We start from the raw sequence: 8,640 nt of genomic DNA on the forward strand, positions 1-8,640 counted from the left end.
TTTTAGGTCCGTTCACCTACGCTGACACCTTTACACCCAGGACTCCGTGCTCTGTAATCGCTGTCAATTTTTATACATCACCATTATTTTTATTAAAGTCTCGTGGTCACAAGGACCCGGACACATGTATTATATAACCCTGCATGGGCAGCAAAAGCTGCTCTCAGCAAGAAGGGGAAGCAGAGGAGCCCTGGCTACTCACGTGTTTAGAATGTACCTGTGAATGAAGGCTGCACAGAGCAACAGGGTGGGCTTTGAGAACTTTTCCATCTTTAGAACTGATTGGGATGGAGATTGTGTGTTTATTAGTAGATACATAGATAGATAGATAGATAGACAGATAGACAGATAAAGAGATGTTGAAAGTCCAAACCTGGGAAGTGCTGGGGCTTTTTCTGGAACACGCTTCAAGATGTCAAGATGTCAATCTGAGTAAATATAAATGAGAAATAGGATTGATTAGCCATTAAAAGAATAAAGGATACAGGACAAGAAATGGGTCCGATGCACAATTGATACAAAGTTGAGAAGTACCTGTTTTCTTTCTCAGAAGGATCCAATGGGTTCATGCAGTAGGTGTTGCTCTAGGGGCCTTTATGAAGATGGGTCCCACGTGCCAGGAGTGTACCCCATGGAGACAATCAATGACCTTCCAGGGCTGCTGCTTTCAGTCTTCAAAAATAAAGCATTTTAACTCTAAAATACAGAAACGCTTTCAACATTTGCATATTTAGTTCACCCGGACCCCTTGGGCCCAAGAGCAAATAAGTGACCACCTACCAATAGCTCTCCCCAAGGAGTCCAAGATAGTCACTACATGGAAGGGGAGTCCTAGGCCCTCCAGCCAGGGCCAGGCCAGGGCACTATTCAGTTCAGTCAGGGGACACACACAAACTCTTCAGCCCAGACACCAAAACGTGCTACCTCAGAAGACCAGCCAAAATTGTTGTGAGTCATTCACAGTTTTATCTTTAAATATTTAGCAAGGGTTCATATAAAATTCTTAACAATTTCTAAAGCATCAGCTTTAGGACAAATGGACTTTCTCCCCTGAAGGACTTCCTTTCCTGACTTTTGTAGAAGTATCTCCTTCCTGATGCCCCATCACCTCCTAGTTTTAACACCTTCACGTTATACCGATGCCAGAAAAAAAAACCCTGGTCTCTATCCCAATTTGCTGTGTGTACAGAGCAGTAAAATTTGCAAACCCTAACATTATCGCCCTTTTCAGTCTTATGCATACAGTATATTTTAGCTCACCAACCACTGTACCCATCTTTATATTCCCAGTGCCTTGCATTGTAAGTGCTCAGTAAATGTTTGTTAACAAAGTAAATAAATGAAGATCCAGACTGATACCTCTCTACAGCAGGCTGTCTTGCTATGGTTTTCTGTAGTATCTTGCACACAGTAGGAACTTAAAACTGTTGATGATGGTGGTGACACCTTCCTTATTCACAGACTGGAAGAGGTTTTCTCTTGACCATCAGATTTATTTTCTGTGTTTAAAAGAATTTCACAAGATGATGGCAAGGAAATGAATTTAGAGCCTGACCTGTGTTGTTCTAATACAGGAGTCACTTTGCTGAGGTGCAGGTATGCAGGAAGAGAAGGGAGGAAAGGTGACCGTATTCAGAGACCCTAGGATGATGTAATATTTCAAAATGAGTTCAGCTAGAGCACAGTATGTTTAAATTTTTTTTATTATTAAGGGGAAAAAAAGAAAAAGAAAATAAAAAAAACAAAGCAGTAAAAGGGTACAAATAATACAGAATTTCAAGGAAAAAATAAAGTAAGATATCACTAGTTAATAGGTTACATATTGTCATCTTTGAAATAGTTGTCCAAATTACAAATTAAAGCATGTAAAGTGAACATTCATACAATGAGATTGCACACAATGCCGATCAATGATCCAACAAAAGTTCAGTAATATGGATTTCCATCCTACACACTCAAACATACATGCAGTTATATCCCCTAGACCATCTTCCTTTCCTCTCTTTTTAATAACAATTACACTTTTGGGGCTTTTTACTCCCACAATTCTTAGTATTTTTTGGAGAGAATAAAATCTAACATGGCTAAACAAATCAGAGTCGGTTAGAACAAAAGGATGGGCATAGTACATGATGTAAAAATAGAATATCAGGTGATCTAAAATGGTTACCATTGTGCCTCTTGCTTTTAAAAAAAAAAAAAAGTTGTCAGTATCGTCAGGTATAATAGAATTGATCAAAATAGTACAGAACAAGACCAATAAACTACACTGGAGACCTTACAGGACTTCAAAAAAAGAAATAGTCAAACCATAAGGGGCGTCATAGTATATCTTATTGTCTTCAAAGTGGTTGCCTATACCCTCAAACTTGATAATATCAAACAAAACAGGATATAGAATAATCAGACAGAACAAGATGGGGAGGGCAATACTGGGGTTCAAATCAGGTTAATAGGAAAACAAAAAAGTTACTATAATATGTCCCACTATTTTTTAATTTAGTTTTCCCTTAATTGAAAAAAAATGTAAGAAAAAAATAGATTAATTTTTAAAAAAGGATGGGATTGAGGTAAAAGAGGACATTGTATTAGAACAACACAGGTCAGAACTGAACTATTTAAGCATCATTGTGTTTCATCCCCAGATAATCTAACATAATAGTAGTCACCATAGTGCCTCCTTCCTTGAATTATTTGAGTATAACTTCATATACTATAGCATCAAGCATAGTCAGTCTGGAGCTATTCAGGAGAATGAAGAAATTACAGGGTATTTAGAGCCAGTTAACAGAAAACGAACAATGGTTTCTATATTATCTCTGCCTATAAAAAATTTTGTTTATACTATCGCATATAGTAAAATATAGTAAGATACCACATGTTAAAACCACTGGAAACAGATGTACAACAGCTTGATGGGGCTTCAAAACAAGATGATATTAAATCAGCACTAGCTTTTATGATGTGTTGTTTTCTTCAGAATAGCTATTCATACTATTACCAATACTAAAATCAAACAACATAGGTTAAAACCATTGCAATTAATGAGTGATAACATTATATGGATTAAAACCAGTATGATTGGGAATCATGTTTACCATATAATTTTATGTATTCTTATCATTTCTTACTTATACTAGGGAAACTATTTGGTATTTATACATGTGAGTTTGATTTATTTCACTTATGAGTATGGTCTCAAGCTGCGTCCATTTATTTATAAATATCTCAATGTGATCATTCTTTATAGCTGAGTAGTACTCCATTGTATAAAAATACCACAACTTTTTTATCCATTCCTCAGTTGATAGACACTTAGGTTGTTTCCAAGATCTGGCTATTACAAACTGTGCTGCTATAAACATAGATGCACATATATCACTGTGGTATGATGCTTTCAGTTCTTCTGGGAATATGCCTAGAAGTGGAATAGCTGGGCCAAATGGGGCTTCTAGTCCCAGCTTTTTGAGAAATCTCCAGACTGACCTCCACAATGGTTGTACTAGTCTACACTCCCACCAACAGTGTAGGAGAGTTCCTTTTTTCCCACAACCTCTCCAGCATTTGTTGTTGTTGGTTTTATTGATCTTGGCCATTCTTTCAGGAGTGAGATGAAATCTCAGTGTAGTTTTAATTTGCATTTCTCTAATGACCAGTGATGATGAGCATTTTTTCATGTATTTATTTGCCATTTGAGTTTCTTCATCAGAAAATTGCTTATTCATCTCAGATGCCCATTTTTGGATTGGGTCTTTGAATTTTGGGGGTCTGATTTTTTTTAATTCTTTATATGTTTTAGACAGAAGTCCTTTGTCTGAGAGGCAGTTCACTAAGATTTTTTTCCCAGTTTGTGGGTTTTCTTTTCACTACGTTGGAGATTTCTTTTGATGTGCAGAAACTTTTTACTAAGAGGCGATCCCAGTTATTGACTCTGGAAAGTATTTCCCGTGCGGTTTGAGTCCTGTTCATGAATTCTTTACCTACTCCTATGTCTTCAAGGTTTTTTCCCAATTTTAAATTTTAAATAAACATTTTAAAATACTAAAAATATCTGCATTGTATAAACTAAGAGCAGAAAAGTATTTTTGATTTGTAATCAAATGACTCAGATGACCACTATTAAGATTTTACTTAACTCATTTCATCAATTCTAAGATGCAAACTCTTCCAGTATTTAACGCTGCTATGGTAACCTGTGATTAGGTCTAGTTCTTGTAGAGAAGATTTGAGGTAACCTTTGCTGGCCATCTGGAAGAACCACCAACCTGAGCCTACTTTGACTTAAATTTTGTGCTTGACATTCTTTGGCCAACACTGATAGTGTGCATTCAAATGCAAACTAGCTTGAACACTGGCTTGTAGTTCAAGTTGGTGGCTAGATATATTTGTTCTCTCCTTCTAACGACAAAATTGACATGAACAAGTTTCTTTATGTGGCCCTCTCTGTGTGGGAAGTTTGTTTGCCACTTTTAAAATGGGATATTCTATTCAACTTTGCATCTTTGACAATTTTTATTCTTAATGGCACCTAAATATCTTGTCTCTAAATATCTTGTCTCTTAAAACAAGAAATCAGGTGTTTTTATGCTTATAAACTGAAGTCATGCTGTATATCAGGTTTGTGTTCTTTTTCCATTAATGTCAGAATGTGAACATTTTGCTATCCTAGAAACTTTTTATATGCATCATCTTTAAGGTTTCCATTAGGTGGATGGATTGAATTTATTTAATCATCTGTCATTGTTGCGTAATTGTTTGAGTTTTTTGGTTGTTGTGAGTACAGTTTTGACCATTTCACTCTCACTGAACCTAATGACATTAAATTTTGCATATAGCATTGCCATGGTTGTAAAGAAGACAGAATGTCCCTTCCCATCAGGCTTACAGCCTAGCATTACTGGCCTAGAAATGAAATCTGGAATGAGGGGAAACAGGCAAGGCCACGCAACTGGTCACTCAGGCTGCTGCCTTGATTTTGCTGGAGGTGGCAATACCAATTTAAATTTTTTTGAGGCTTTTCATTGTTTTATGTTTGTTTAGTGCTTTGACCTAACAATGTTTTCAAATATATGTTGGCAATGTATGGTTTCTCTTCAGTGTACTGTCCATTTAATTTTTTAACCTACTTATAGTTTATATTGATATGTAATATGCAGTGTTTTCCAATGGTGCAGCCCGATCATGTATATGATGATACAGTGTCACTATTTTTTCAGATTTGAATGACTCAGTCTTAATTCATTCCTAATGTGATAGAACTTCAGTTGATCCCATTCATTAGCAATCCTTTTAGCAATCCTTCTCCTGAGAATACAGTCAGGCCAGCCTGTCCTTCCCTGGATTGACAGACTCTCGAATGAGTATGTCTGTCATGGTTTTAGTTCTGTGGTTTTGCAAGGAAACCATCTATCCCAAGGGTGAGGCCAAGTTTCCACCTGTCTTGCATCAATTTGAATAGGTAGATTTTCCTGCTTCTGTCCTGTCTGCCTTATCTTTAAGGCCTTAGAACCAAGGCTTGGACAGAGTGAAGTCGGGGGGTAGGGATCCTCATTACTGGGTATTGTGACTCCAAGAGGTAAATTTCTCCCAAGTACATGATTTAGGGGCTCAGATGCAACCTGAGATGCACGATTGACTCCTTTCCTACACATCTCACCTTGGAGACCCCTGGGTAGCAAATAAACAAAGTATTCAGACAAAAAAAAAAAAGTCGCATTCTAAATATTTTGGACAAATATTTTTAACTTATAGTCTCAAATTCACCTAAAAGTGCTAAAGTAATTCATTGAAATACACTATGCATGAGGCATTAATAGACAAATTTCCCCTTTTGCCCCAATTGCCACAAATTACATGGGTTTCCAGTAAACACATTGTCTCATCCATGCTGGGAACCTAGGCTGCATGCCTATGGTTTTCACATGCACTGAGGCTGCATGGAATTTTCCGTAATGTGAAGAGGCTAACCATGGAGAAAAGAATAAAGTGTGACAATGAAAATGGTGAAGCATGGGGCAGAAGCAAGATGTACAACTTCAGGGAGTCTCTTGAGTCATCAGGACCAGCAATTGCCTAATCCTCATGGCTGTATTTTCCACACCCAAACTATCTGTTCCATATTTACTATTCATCTTTCTTATCCCAAAGCCAGGGCCACAGTCATTATCTCATTATCCTGAATGACAATACACAGAAAAGAGAATGGTGTGAGTTTCCAATAGAATTACTGCTGATGACACAAGCTCTAAACCATAGCAATGACCCAGTTACTCCCTAGTTAAACAAGGTAGCCACAAATGTGGATAGCTGAAAACACTGCAAGCAAGGGAGGAAAGCCAGGGAGTGAGGTGAAAGAGACTACCCTGTCTGCCTGCCGAGCAACCAGCCCCTGCACCCTGCTTCCAGGTCCACAGTACTGTCAGTATTTTAGGTGAGGGCCTCCTCTATGGAGAGCAAAACCAGCCCCTAACTGATCAGGAGAGGCAGGAATGACAAGCTGTGAAATATGAATGGGAAACTGATCAATAACACCCACTGCTGAAGGAAAGGAATTTTGGTTTTTGGTCCTAATCTGTGAAACAAACAAGCAAGCAAGCAAGCAAACAAACAAAAAACCTCACTTCTGGGATCAAAATATCAGTTGATAAATTTTTTACTGGTAACTTGCAAGGCTTACTTTTCCTTTGATGATTCCTTTTACTGACTCCTGAGGGATGCTAAACTTTGAACGAAGGTGAGTATGCTTCAAATACATTACTCCTGAGTAAAGCAAAGTACTAAAGAACAGCAGGATAAAGGATGGATAGAAGGAGACAAGGAGATGGAAGTCTTGCAGTGAGCAGGGGTCTAGGAGACTGAGGGCAAGAGGAAAAGGAGAGCAGACGGGGAGCTAAGCAGACTAAAGATCAGTCCAACAATTTAAATGAATGTAAACATTTTGTGTCACAAGCATGAGCTAAAATTAACATCAACAAGAGTTAAAATGGGGAAAGGGGGTCTAGTGGAGGAGGCAGGGATGTGGGAGGGAAGGGGATTAAAAAGAGAGTCAAACCAAGTTATGTACATGTAACCACTCCCCAAGATGACAGTGAACTGCATGTACCGCAAACACGTAGTAATAAAAAAAGTTATCTGGGCCAATTTGTGTAGGTGGGAATGGGAAGGGAAGGTCAAGGAGGGCTCATAAACTGTGCCCATTTACAAAGGCGAAGTGTGAAAAGAACTTTAGTTGAAAAGACAAAAACAAACCAAAAAATCCAAAAAATGAAACAAAGCAAGACAACGGTCACTTACCTTCCCAGTTAGACTCCATTTGGATTTCCTCTTTCAGGAGCTCTGGTTGGAAAGGAATAGGAGGAGAAAGTGGCACAGGGGTGAGTCATAAAATGGGTAGAAAATGGTGACAAGTCTGGGTACCAAGAAAAAGAAGAAACATTTTTCCAAGCTCCTCTAGTTACCATGGTTCCTCAGTTGCTCCCTAGACCCCCCACTTCCTCTCTATGTTTGACAGGTAAATAATTTCTCATTCCAGGCCTTCGAGGTCCTTTTTCACAGACTGTCTTTTACATGGCCTTCACCTAAAAAATAATACATATCTTACAATGGAAGGTTTGTATGCTTTGACCAGTAGCCCCTGGCTTCCCTATTCTATCCTCTGCCTCTATGAGTTTGACTTAGGTTTGACATTAGTGGTGAGATCGTGAAATACTGGTCTTTCTATGTCTTCTTTCTCTTAACATACTGTCCTCCCCTTCATCCAAGTTGTAAAATGGCAGGATGTCCTCCTGTTTGTGGCTGGTTAACATTTCATTTTACCTGTGTGTCACATCTAAAGGAATCTATCCATCCATCGGTGGACACTGAGTTGCTCCTTATTCTAGCTATGGGGAACATTGGGTACACACATCTCTCTGAGATACTGGTTTCATTTCCTTTGGGTGTATAACTAAAAGTATTGTTGAATGATTTATATTTTAGTTGTTTATTTCAGAGTTTTCTTTTGTCCTTCCCATGGCAGCTCTGAGAAAGAAGTTAAATAATGTATATTAAAGCTACTTAGAATTAAAGGGAGGAATTTTTAAATAAAGCACTTTTTGGCAAAAGCAATTGCAAGAGCAATTGCAATTAGATGTCAATTGCTGACATCTAATTCTGTGTATTGCTGACTTTGTAGCCTTTCTTTTGGCAGTTTAAAATTCTGTTCAATTTTTTTCTGGATGTGGCAGTGCACACCTGTAATCCCAATATTTGGGAGGCAAAGGCAGGAGGATTGCCCTGAGTTTAAGACCAATAGGGACTACATAGTTCAAGGCCAGCCTAAACTACAAAGGGAGACCCTGTCTCAAACCAAAGCAAAGCAAAACAAAACAAACAAACAAAAATTTTTTGGTTCAATCCTCCAAAAGCTTTAACTGTGAATACCACGGGGTGGGAAGATTTTTGAATTAAGGCACATGTATATAGCAAAGACCCAAAGGTGTGTTTTCATCAGGGATATGAATTCCAGCCAAGATGTTAGAGGTTGTTTAAGGATCATTATAATAGCCAGGTGGTACTCAATTCAAATGACCTGCTGCTGCCATTGGTTGGGAGAGAATGGGAGGAGAGGGTGATACTCACACATGGCAGGTGAAAAAGAAT

At 38.2% G+C, this 8,640-nt stretch overlaps 1 long non-coding RNA gene across 1 annotated transcript; it reads right to left on the minus strand.

Annotated features, from left to right (window-relative positions):
- Nucleotides 1-372: 372 nt before the first annotated feature.
- On the minus strand, nt 373-8,035 carry LOC134476435 (uncharacterized). Its single transcript, XR_010048077.1, has 4 exons — nt 7,294-8,035; nt 1,360-1,499; nt 535-672; nt 373-428 (listed from the first exon to the last, which is right to left on the minus strand). It is a non-coding gene; the product is annotated as an uncharacterized LOC134476435 (long non-coding RNA).
- Between the last annotated feature and the right edge of the window lie 605 nt (nt 8,036-8,640).

Source organism: Cavia porcellus, unplaced genomic scaffold (assembly GCF_034190915.1).
Source record: "Cavia porcellus strain 051 isolate PalLab524CR breed Dunkin Hartley unplaced genomic scaffold, mCavPor4.1 scaffold_6, whole genome shotgun sequence".
NCBI classification, from domain to species: domain Eukaryota; kingdom Metazoa; phylum Chordata; class Mammalia; order Rodentia; family Caviidae; genus Cavia; species Cavia porcellus.